The sequence below is a fragment of the Rattus norvegicus genome, chromosome 7 (assembly GCF_021556685.1).
Source record: "Rattus norvegicus strain SHRSP/BbbUtx chromosome 7, alternate assembly SHRSP_T2T, whole genome shotgun sequence".
In the NCBI taxonomy this organism is placed as follows: domain Eukaryota; kingdom Metazoa; phylum Chordata; class Mammalia; order Rodentia; family Muridae; genus Rattus; species Rattus norvegicus.
Genome location: NC_141540.1, coordinates 143,481,858 through 143,494,761, shown reverse-complemented (window position 1 = coordinate 143,494,761; position 12,904 = coordinate 143,481,858).

Genomic DNA, 12,904 nt, shown 5'->3' with positions numbered 1-12,904 from the left:
GGAATGAATTCATAACCACAGTAGGAGAAATATATTACAGTGACTAGAAAAGTCTCTTCCCCATCCTTTTATCTCAAAACAGCTTCCTTTTGCTCTCTCCTACAAAATGTATCTATTATGGTCAGATATTTGTCACAATTGGTAATTATTTGGTTGTTTGTTTCCTGGTTTATTTTCTATCTCCCACTAGGAAAAGCTCCTTATTTGAATGAAAGGAAAAGCCAGTGGTGAATACAGTATATTGAAATAAACCTACCAAAATGAAAAAAAAAATCCTGGAATCCTGTCCAGATTTTATTAGCAGAGTCACAACACCCCTACCTTCCTCCACAGCTTCCTTTCCCTTCAACCGACTGCACCCCACTCAGTAAACTTACTTAATAATTCTCCAGCTCTCTGTAAGCACTATGTAGAGAAAATAAAAATAAACAAGGGCCCGGGCTCCAGCCCAGTACGCACAGTTTCCCAGAACTGCGAAAATAAATAAATAAATAAATAAATAAATAAATAAATAAATAAATAAATAGGCTACCACAGACAAGGACTTCAGAAATTCAAAGAGGAGGAGGGAGCGCTTCAGAGCTTGACCAAGGCAGCCATGATGATGTGGATCCAGAAGCAAGAGGCTGAGAGGATACTGCAGGGGAGAGACACGGCTAATGAGATGGAGCTTGGTGCTTGATTTGGAAGCATCACTGACACTGAGCTTATAAAATGCAAACCCCATAAGGCTCAAACTAATGCTACAAGAACGCGTGTGAGACTTTGGAGAGAGGAGACAGGGCAAAGACCCTAGTCCAGGTTCTGTCCCACTTGTCCCTACGTGTCTTGATCAGGTCCCTTCTCTGGAATATGCAGGGTTCAGACAGGGCGGGGTGCCCATTAAGCCCCCATCTACATGTCTTCTGCCCCCCCCACTGAGTTCTTTATTAACAATGAAATGATTTCTTAATCTCATTACTGAGAAAAAGCACTGAGCACAGAAAAGCATATGCTACACAAATTAAGTTGGGTAATTTGCATACCTGAGCAAAGAGATAAACCCCTCCCCCTTCTTCCTTCTCCAGAGTCAGTTTTCCTTGATCTTCTGACATCCTGTGTCAATAAATATCTATATTTCCTCATGCCCAGGACAGAAGATGCTGTTAAATGTCAAATGTAAAGTAAAGTTTGTCATAAAAATCCCTCATAAAAAAAAAAAATCTCCCAACTACCTTCACTGGAAGATGGGGGAGGGTTCTCTGTTAGGCCTGATAATGTCTGGGTCGTCCAACACTCTGCTTCCAGGAGTACCCCAGACCACCTTCTCCTAGGAAAGCACTCTGACATTCAGCTCCTCCTACCACCCTGCTTCTGCAGAAGCCCAGGCTGGGTTGTTGTTCTTGGGGGGGTTGTTTTTTTGTTTTGTTTTTGTTTTTATAAAACAAACCCAGTGTATAAACAACCAATTTCTCAGTCTGAAGTTTAGATTTCTTAGTTAATATGCTTTCAAGTTCTCCTTTTTCTGGGATCGCCATAGGAGTCTCCCACCTGGACAGGGCACAGGTCAAGGAATAGAGTGGTTCCTCTGAGCACCCTCCTGAGGGCCTCAGGAGAGGGAGCAGTGTGCAGACAAGGATGACTGTGTAGTGGCTAGCAAGTAAAGGACAAGCCAGCACTGCTTCTCGGCTGCTGTTTCTCTTTCTCTGCAGACCTCCTCTGATTATAGCAGATTTATAGGGGCCCCAAAGCAGCCCAGCATCTTAGCCATAAACTTCCCAGAAAGAAAACTCGTTGAGGTTCCCTTGAGAGGCGAGAGACGATGAAAAAATAAATATCAGGGTTTGGTACAAACACATCAGCCAAGACCAGAGGTGGAAGGGAGCCAGTTCCCTATGGCGGCTTTAACTCATTCAGGATTTGTACACACACCATACACAAGAAGTCTAGCAAACAGACTCCTGTTTACAGACCTACTCAGGTAAGCACATCCCTCTTCTGGGAGCACAGTTCCAGTCGAGTGCAAACGCATACATATGCACTGCATTCATACATGCATTCAGGTTTCCAGGGAGTAGCTTTATCCCCGGCCCCTGCCCCCTCCTAGGCTGCTGACTGTGGGGTGGGGCACAGAGAAGGTGAATGAGGGAATGTCTGAGTATAAATGTCTTGCATGTGTCACTGTATCTCTGACTACATTCCAAAAAAAAAAAAAAAAAACCAAAAAAAATATTTTTTTCATGATTCAACATTTGGAATGTGGTCCGCAGCCTTTTAATACAGCAGTGCACTTTGGGGATCCTCTATCAGGCTCCTCTGTGCAGTTCTTAGCTCAGGGGCCGGCAGCAAGCGCTTCTCTCACAAGGAGAACAAGTGATGGCTTCCATTCTTCCTGTGCACAAGTTACCTGTACTTGCAGAGCCTTAGTCCCAACCCATGTAACGTGAGGCTAATTCTACTTGCCTCGCAGAACCGTTGTATTTGTTCTTGTTCATTATGCTAAGCATTTAGAACGACAAACAAGGCACAGTAACCAGTGAGCCACAGCGATTACCGTCATCGTTGTATTGGGCACCAAAGATATAAAGAAGTCACGTGGGAAAGAACTGTGGCCATTTCTCTCACAGATTCTAAGAGGCCTGAAGAGGCTGAGCAGATACAAGGAAAGCAGAAAAGAAAAATGTAGAAACCCAAGAGCTTATTTGAGCCCAAAACACAATTTAGTCTCCTAAATTCCGGACCTGTTCTGAAATTTTAGGCAAAAATGCTTCGATCAGTTATTTTCCTTTCTTCGTGTCATCTGTATGCCCTTAACACACCGCACGTATTGGAACTGACTGGAGTCCTGAAGGCAGGAAGGACTGGTTTGGTTTTGTCTGGAGACAGGATGTCACTGCCCAGCCCAGCCCAGCCTGGTCTCCAACCTGTTGTCCTTCTGCCCCAGCCTCCAAGGGTTGGGAATACAAGAGCCAATATGCCTGGGGTCAAAGAAAGGTTTTTAGATTCTTTTATGTTATATGTATCTACACATGTTGGTATGTGTGCGCGCACACACACACACATGTGAAGACCAGAGGTATCTTGCTTAGTCAGTCTCTACCTTATGTTTTGAGATGACATGACCTGGAGCTCACTGACTGGACTAGACTGGCTGGCCAACAAGCCCCAGAACCTTCCAGTCTCTGCTACGCCAGCACTGTAGTTACAAGTGCACACTGCCAGGCTGGGCTTTCGATGTGTGTTCTTGAAATCCAAGCTCGGGTCGTGAGCATCCTAGGCAGCGAGAGCTTGACTCACTGCAATATATAGTTTACTTTGCACGTTTTCATCATTTCAGAGCAGGGCCCCTCCTGAGGCCTTCCAGAGCAAACTAAAACACCCACCACATGCTTGGCCAGCCAGAGCTTCACTTTCCCACTCTCCTTAATTGTCCCTATTAACCCAGGAAAAATATTCTTTACATTCAACTTTGACACATTTCCCTTTAACACTGACCTTTCCCTGTCCTTCGTTCTTATTGTAAAGAAAGTTCTCAAGACCTTAAGAGGAGTTCTCAAATGCCCAACCGGTAATGCTTTTCCCATCAACCCTGCCTCCAGGTCTCTGAAATTTCTGTGCCTTGTATATTTTGCTCGCCACTCATTATCCCATTAAAAATCATCACAAGGGATTTTTTAAAAGCATTCATTTGGCTCCTGCCACTGTATTCTTAACCAAGCAGTCATCTGGTCTCTCCTTTAAAGCCTTTGAAAGTTGAAAATATTCGAGTTCCCATTACAGAGGGTTAAAAACTCCTACCTCCATCCCTCCACCCCCATAGCTGCTTCAATTAGCATCATTACTACCGTCAAATTGTCACCCACTTGATTAAGGGACAGTACAACCCCGAGGCAGGGGCATGACTTACATGACCTCTCTAGTTCCTTTCAGTCCATCCATCTGAAACAGGGGAAACAAAGTTGGCCACAGTCCCAAACTATGCAATGCCTGCCCCAGGGAGGCCCCTGAGGACCAGGCAGACTCCAGCGTGGGCACAGCAGGCATTTTCTCAAAGTAGGCAGAATGCCAGACCATAGTGACTGGTGTGGGAGGCCTGGAGACAAGGAGGTGAACCAGTACTAGCACTCCTCCCTTCCTCCCCAGTTCAACTTTCCCAGCCCGAGCCCCTCCTCTTGGACTCTCGGGTCCAAAGTTCCCAGATCTTTCCTGCCTCCTACCCCAGGTCCATACCCCAGGCCAGGTGACCCAGCCTGGTGCTTCTTGGAGGTTCAACAGTATGCAGGTGACTGGGCGGGCTTATTTAAAATGCAGATTTCGTTTCAGCAGCATGAATTATGGCCCAAGATTCTACACTCTTAACGAGTTCCCAGGCGAGGCCTGTGCTACTGGCCCAGGAATCAGACTTGGAAGGATGAAGATCTAAATGATTACAGCCGTTTCCCTAACAGTCTCCCAGGAAGAGTCCGTCTACCCAGCTCCATCTGTCTATCTATCCTCTAGACGGCAATGAGAATCATACCTCACACCTTCCTGATTCAGAAATCTCCCTCCGTGGCACAATACACAACACAAACCTGGCTCATAAATTCCACAGCAAACGCAGAAAAGGACATCCTTCACAGAAGCCTTGCTCTTCCACGGCTCTGAAGGTCCGTGTAGCCTAGAATTACTGTCCCATATCTTTTCCAATCTGCCTATCCCTCTTTTATTTCCCAAATTGCCCCACAAGCATCCTCCTTAAGGAAGAAGCACCTCTTGACAAACACCTCTCCCAGTTTCTGCTCACACCTTCCCCTTTCAAAGAAAGGGTGTCTCAATCCCTTCGTAGTTACAAGATCTTCTTACTGCAGTACCAGGCTCAGTCTCTCCCCTGGGTATAAATTCTCCCCAACAAAGAATGGTAGATGTTCTCACGAGATGTTTTTGCACCAGTCTCTCAGAAAGGCACCTGCAGGATCTGGCAGGAATTTGGGGAAGCCTGGTAGAGTTACACAGCTGTCACCTGCCCCTTATTGGGAATATTTCAGAAACCCCATGAGTAAGAAAGCCCCTTCCCATCTCTTATTGCCCAGAGCAAGCCTTGTATTTAAATACAAAAGAAAAATATTGGCTCTTCTATGACAAAGCATTAAAAAAAAAAAAAAAAAAAAAAAAACCCTGACAGCTCCAGGAAAGATGCCCACTGTGCCCACGCTGGAGTCTGTCTGGTCTTCAGAGATTCCAGGGAGGCAACTACAGAGGTCTCTCGACCTCACTACCTCTTGCCCCTCCCAGAATTCCATGGGAATGCAGACTGAAACCCAAGGAGGTTGCTCCTGGCATTCTCTTGCTGCAGGGGGGTTATTATCCCTTGTTCTTTGAGTGAGCGATGCTGTTCTCAAGACTGAGGGAGGCGGCCAGAAGGAAGGATTATGGTTAGCACTTGCTCTGAGCAAGACCTCACTAGGATGGACAGACAGGAGAATTCTCAGGACCTAGACAGGGCTGAAGGAAAAGCAAAATTGGGATCAGCAGCTGACACCGTTCTAGACACTAGAAGGATTGGGGAGAATAGTTATTTGTCAAAGAAACCTTCCAAAGGATGACTTTAGGGAGAGGATAGTGTTGGCCTTACAATAAGGGGGCTGTGCTGTGAAAATGCATAAACCTCAGTTCAACACAACTGGGTATTAAAACTCCTTATGTGCCTACCACTTGGCTGGGGGCTGAGGGCAATAAGTAATATACACACTCCTTACCAGGGATGGACAGTCAGTGTGTGTTGGCGGCTGTGGGGGGAGAGAGGACTATAAAAACACAGAAGGCCATGTTCTTAACCTTGGGGTTTTCGTTCCCCTCACTTCATTTCCATGTGTGTACAGGCTTCAGGTGTTCAGTCTTTGGGTCACTTGGGCAGCTTAAAACGTGCAAATTCAGGGGCTGGGGATTTAGCTCAGTGGTAGAGCGCTTACCTAGGAAGCGCAAGGCCCTGGGTTCGGTCCCCAGCTCCGAAAAAAAGAACCAAAAAAAAAAAAAAAAAAAAACGTGCAAATTCTGCGGTCGACTCAGACCTATTGGGAGTGTTGGCAGTAGTAATGTAGCAACCTGCCTTTTACTTTGCTGGAGATATTTTTCATTTGTTTTGGGTTTGATCTTTTTAAAGATTTATTATTTATTATATATAAGTACACTGTAGCTGTCTTCAGACACACCAGAAGAGGGCATCAGATCCCATTACAGATGGTTGTGAGCCACCCTGTGGTTGCTGGGATTTGAACTCAGGACCTCTGGAAGAGCAGTCGGTGCTCTTAACCACTGAGCCATCTCTCTAGCCCTTTTTTTTTAGATTAAGGCCCAGGCCTTACCTTGAACTTGCCTTGCAACCAAGGATGACCTTGAACTCGTGACCATCCTGCTTCCCCCCCCACCCAGTGTTGTAATTGCAGCAACTTTTAACAAGCTTTCCAGGTGATCTGATGAACTAAAGCTTAAGACCCACTGAGCAGAGGAATACTCCCAGTTTCTTTGCCCCTCTCCTTGGCCATGACTTCTGAGATTTGTGAATCTTGAACAGCATTGAGCATGCTCAGTTTGTTTCTCCTGGTTCCGGGGCTTTTGCTGCTGCCTGTGTTTGGAGAGCCAGTCCACTCATGAGACAGGAGGATGCTGACCTACTCAGACATGGCAGAGGACAGTCAACAAAAGCAGAGTCTGGCTCTGCGGTGTGAGACAGGTTGTGTCCAACATTACCCATGACTAGGGGCCAGTCTGTCTAATTAAGGGAGCAGGACTAGCAAGCCAGGAGCTGCTCCTACTGTCAGTTGGTTTCAATATTAGGAGGGAACATTATTTATTGTATCTTTAAAATTCCAACTATGGATTTTTGTGAAGAGTTGGCAGGCTGCAGGACCAGACTGCCTACAGTAGAGAGACCGAGTTAAGAGGAGAGAAAGCAAAGCAAACTAATGAAGAAAAGCCAGAGAAAGTTGCCCCAACATTTTTTAACTAAGTGAGATTTTAACAAAACCATTCAGTCCGCCCTCTCGTGTTAAAAATGAAGACACAACCCACATTGAAGGACCTCATTGCTTTGGCAAAGTCACATCGCTAATCGGCAGCAGAGGCAAGACTAGAACTCAGGACACCTGGCTCTCAATTATGCAACTTCTAAGGAGATGGACCAAAGAAAACAGTAGTACAATCTTCAAGTTCACGATACAGTCACTGTAGTAAAAGAAACAACTCCAAGAACTGTAGGATGGGATGGGCTTATAGCCAAACGCTTTGTGTTCATAAGAACACTCTGACTCCAAGTCACTATCCCTGCCACCCCTCTTACCCAAGGCTAAAGCTACAGGCTGCTCAGGGTGCTCCAAACACTGCTTATTTTCTTGGGCTGTTTCCAGTACTTGTTCTACCTAGAGTCTACTGGCTCCAGCACCCCCATGTATGGTTCATCAGTCCTTTAAGACAGACAACTCAAATGCCATCCCTAGAGTCTCCCCTGAGTCCACCAACCCACTCAGAAATGGCCACGCCCCCCACTCTGATTTCCCAAGATGCTTTGCACTTTTCTCTGTCTACTTTGCATTGTGTTCTGTTGTAGAATGTAAACTCTTCATAGGCAAGGGCCACCTTCCATGGCTCATGTGCTTTTTCTCAATAATGCTTAGTATGTGGTCATTATTCAGCCAACCAATGGGAGCTCAGAGTCACATGTCAAAGAATGTCACCTGTTGCAGCCCACGCATCACGTTCACTGGTGCCCAAGGACGTCACCACCCATGCTTTCCCCCAGAAAAAAAGCTCAAATACCTCCCAACATTCTGCTTTTCTACGCACCACATGACATAATCCCATTTGGGTTTGTCTAACTCATGTAGCTTCATGTACTAATTAAGCTGTAAGACACAACAGGGCATGAATTTATTGTGCAATAATTCACACGCGGGATGTTTGCGCAGTGCTTGGGCGTGAGTTATGACACATTAATTCACGGCCTAGAGGGCCTCGTTGCAATTACAGAACCATTTTTTAAATATCATCTGGATTTTAAAATACAAATATTGGTTACCCCACCTCCCAGTCTTAGGACCCTTGCTCCCAAACGCAGGTGACCCCCTTTCTTCTCATTCTGTGCTCTCCTTACCCATTCAGCTGTACTGACAGCAAAAGAATGGTCAATGCAACCTTCCACTGAACTCACAGAGGACCACAGGGGTCCTGTGAAGAGGGAGGAAGAGGAAGATGGGCAGAGGCTTCCTAAGTACCTGCAAGACGAGGGAGCTGGCCCATGGGTCAGGAGACACTGGAGAAGCCTGCTAAGGCCTATTACTAAGAACGAGAAGAGGAGCCAGGAAAGACTTTTATGAATCCTGACATTCAATAAACCTCACCGCACAGAACCAGGCAAAATTCACTGTGGTTTTTATGCCCACTATTAGGAGAGGATGATGGGAAAGGAAGGGAGGAAGAAATGTCATCTGGCTCAGAAACTCACAACAAAAACCAGTTCCTTGCTCTCCTCTCTGCCCATGGCTCTGAGGGAGAGAGGTGAGCTCATCTCTGTGGCTGACTCTCCTGCTGGCCTCACAGCACTCTGTACACACCCAACACCACCTGTGATGTCACTCACCAACCGCCTGCAGAATCTGCCGCGCTCGCTCTCCGAGCTTGTATTAAAACACTCACTTATAACTCCTATTAATTTTTCACGAGGAGTTATTTTTAACTCGCTCAAACCATTGTCTGAATGTGCCAAATATATTTTCTTAATGAACGATCTCGGCGTGTGGTTCCTCCTTCCCTGACTCCCCCGCTGCTATTCAAATGGTCCCCTCCTCACGGGGAGCACGGTTTGGATGAGCAGCTCACAGCAATGTCCCGGAAATGAGTAGCAGAGAACAGAAAAAAAGAAAAAAAAAAGTCCCATATTTCTCTCTTACTCAGGCTTTGGATGTAAGAGGATTTCATGAAACATGGGTTTTTGAAAATAGAAAGATCAAGTCAAAATTGAAATATTTTGAGCTGGGGCTGTAGCTCAACTTGTAGTGTGTGGTTGGCCTGTGCAAAACTCTGAGCATTTTCTCTAGGGAGAAAAAAAAACAGAAGAAAAGAAGGAAGGAAGAGAGGGAAGGAAAGGGGAAGGAGTACGGGGGAGAAAGAAAGGAAAGAGGGACTTCTCTATATAGTATACAAAGGAAACCAATGGGGTTATGGGATCAGGACTTCTAGACTTCTTAGTGGTTATTCAATAATCCTGATGGTGATGATGATGGTGATGATGGTGGTGGTGATGGTGATGATGATGATGATCTCACAACCAAAGAAGATAAGAGAGTCACCAAGCATGGTAGCACTCATCCAATGTCCCAGCACTTGAGTGGCTGAGGCCACAGGATCACAAGTTTGCGGCTGGACGTAGGCTACCAAGTTTGAAGTTAACCTCAGATGTATAACGTGTCTCAAATAGAAAGAGGAGGAAGATCAGGAAGAGAAGGAAGAGGCAGGAGGGAAAATACTAAAATAAAAGACCAGGGGCTGGAGAGATAGTTAAGAGCACTGGCTGTTCTTTCAGAGGACCAGGGTTTGAGTCCCACACGTCGGGTTACTCACAGCTGCCTGTAACTCCAACTCCAGGGAATCCAATGTCCTCTTGTAGCTTCTGCAGGTGCCACATATAAATACATACGCATGAAAATAAAGTAAGATAAAATTTAATGAAGAAGAAAACATTAAGGCAAGGAGTCTTTTTAAAGGGTTTTTGAGGCATGGTCTTTCCTTGTAGCCCTAGCTGGCCTGAAGCTTACTCTGTGTAGTCCAAGCTGACCTCATACTCAAGAGTTCTGCCTGCTGCTGCTTCCTGGGTGCTGGGATTAGCACTTCCCAACCTGTGAATCTGAGCGGTTTCTCTGTCTAACCACTGTCATTCGTTCATCAGGATAAAGCTAAATCTCTTAGCATGGTCCTTCCAAATGTTTCCACAACTGACTAGTACTTATTCCTCTAACTTCACCCCCTGCCCAGGCCACATTCCCAGCATGAACCTGTTTCCTGCCTCTAATGGTCTCCCTTGTCCCATGGCTGATCAAACACCAGCTTACCTTTCAGTTCTCAGTTCAGACATTGCTTCCTCAAGAAGCCTTGGGAGGTGTGCCCTTCGCACGTACCCCCAAAGCGCCTGTCGTTACACCTACCCTTGGCCATAAAGTAGCAGAATTCTAGCTCAGCTGGCTGTCTCCTCCACTGGACTGTGAGTCAGGAGCTCAATAAATATTTGTTGAACAAGTGTGCAGACAGAGAAGAGAAAACCTGAAGACGCAGATGATCCAGAATTCCTATCGACTTGACTTTGAGATACGTACTCCGTAACCAAGCAACCTTTATAAATCTAACTCGGGTAAATATATAAATGGTATTACGTTCCTTGTAGAAGGTGATCAAAATGAAAAGTGTGAATGGAAAACCAACTGTGATAAAACCTTGACCGCGAATAATTCACGACCTGTGTAAGCTGCACACAGGTGATAAATAGCCGGCCTTCGTGGGTTCTTGTTTTAGAAATATCAGGCTGCCTTGGGCTGCAGAAACCATCCCACTCCCAGTATTGAAACCTTGCTTCTTTTTAAAAGCGTCATACTTAGCCCTGTAACTTAGGTAGGATGTACCGTAAAACAAGCTGTCACCTTGGTTGGAAGCATACACAAAGGCACCCAGGGAACATCCTCACCCTCTAGGGATTCTTTCCTTTTTAAATTTTTATTTGGGGTTGGGGATTTAGCTCAGTGGTAGAGCGCTTGCCTAGCAAGCACAAGGCCCTGGGTTCGGTCCTCAGCTCCGGGAAAAAAATTTTTTTTATTCTATGTGTGTGGGTATTTTGCCTAAAGGTATGTTTGTGCACCTTGTGAATGCTTGATGCCCAAGGAAGTAAGAAGAATGTATCAAAGCTCCTGGGACTAGAGATACAGATGGCTGTGAGCCATCACAGGGATGCTGGGAAGCACACTTAGCTTAGAGCCCACCAAGCCAGATGTATTAACCCAACCTACAGGGTTGACAAGATAGCTCAGTGGGTAAAGTTACTTGCTACCAAGCCCAACAACCTGGATTTGATGCCCAGGTCCCACATGATGGAAGGAGAAAAGCAACTTCTCACATGTGTTTGTGCACACACACACACACACACACACACACACACACACACACAGAGCGCTTTTTATTTTTACTTACTTATTTGGTTTTTCTAGTCAGGGTTTCCTGACTGTCCTGGAATTGAATCTATAGACCAAGCTGGCCTTGAACTCATAGAGATCCACCTGCCTCTGGCCTCTGCCTCTGCTTCTACCTCTCTGCCTCCTGGGTGCTAGGATTAAAAGTATGCACCACCACTGCCCGGCCAAAATAAATAAATTTTACAAAAAGAGATAGAGAGATAGAGAGATAGATCATGCAACCTATTAAGACTTATCTGGGCTGGAAAGATGGCTCAGTTGCTAAAATCACTGACTACTCTTCCAGAGGTCCTGGGTTCAGATTCCCAGCAACCACATGGTGGCTCACAACCCTCTGTAATGGGAGCTGACGCCCTCTTCTGGTGTGTCTGCAGACAGCTACAGTGTACTCAAATAAAAAAATTAAATTAAATTTTTAAAAAAAACTGCACAAGGGGTTGGGGATTTAGCTCAGTGGTAGAGCGCTTGCCTAGAAAGCGCAAGGCCCTGGGTTTGGTCCTCAGCTCCGAAAAATAGAAAGAAAAAAAAACTGCACAAAAGACTCCCAACTTGGAAAAATCAGTGCATATTTATAAATCAAGGTCTGGAGACTGTTAGCTGCCCCTTTGTAAGAAAAAGAAATCACTTCTATCTCTCAAAGCTCTAAAGACTCTAACTAGATACCCTCAAGCAACAAGCACTAAGCATGTTGGAAATTCTAGGCCCACAGAAGCTGGCCTCATTTCTTTCCATGGAAAACTAGACTGACAATACTTGCTTTCATGGGTCAATACCAGAACTAATTGGGTAAATACAAACCATCACTATTGCTTGGGGTGGGGGCTGAGTATCATTCTGAAGCAGCATCAAGGTAAGCGTTCCTACCCCAAGAAACTTCTGAGTACACAAAGAGAGCCATGCAAAGGTGTCTACAAAAGCTCTGTTGTGGGCAGTAAGACGTTGGACTGCAGATGTAAAATTTGCCACACAGACATGTGTAGAGGTCAGAGGACAACCTCAGGTATCAAACTTAACTCCCACCTTGTTTGAGGCAGGATCTCTCTTGTTCACGACTGCATACACCAGGCTAGCTAGCCCAACGGCTCCTGGAAATTCTTCTGTCTGTACATCCCATATCCCTGCAGACGCTCCCTGGGATTGCAGGTGGGTACTGTACTGCATCTGCCTGCTAGGGTTCTAACAATATGAACCCCAATCGTCAGTCTTTTTAAAAAGAGCTATTTTTATTATTTGTAATTGTGTGTGTGTGTGTGTGTGTGTGTGTGTGTGTGTGTTGTATGCACATGAATGTAGACATCTCCAGAGGTCAGAGGTGGGTTGAATCCCCTAGAATTGGAGTCATAGACAGTTATGAAGCACCCAGCGTGGATTTTTGGAAACAAACTTGGGTCCTCTATAAGAGCAGTATATCCTCCCAACCACTGAGCCATCTCTCCAAGCCCCACATCATCAGATATGTGTGACAAGTATTTGACCCCTGACCTATCTCCCCAGAACACCTCTCTATATATATTTTTCCAGAGATATATACTCCCTATGAAAAATGTAAACCAGTTGTGTCATAGTCTTTTCTTCTTACTCTGGGTATAAGCCAAATTCTGTATTCCCACAGTCCAGTGGGCGTGGTGGTGCATGCCTTTAATCCCAGAACTCTAGAGGCAAAGGCAAGGCAAACTCTTGTGAGTTTGAGGCCAGCCTGATCTACATAGTGAGTT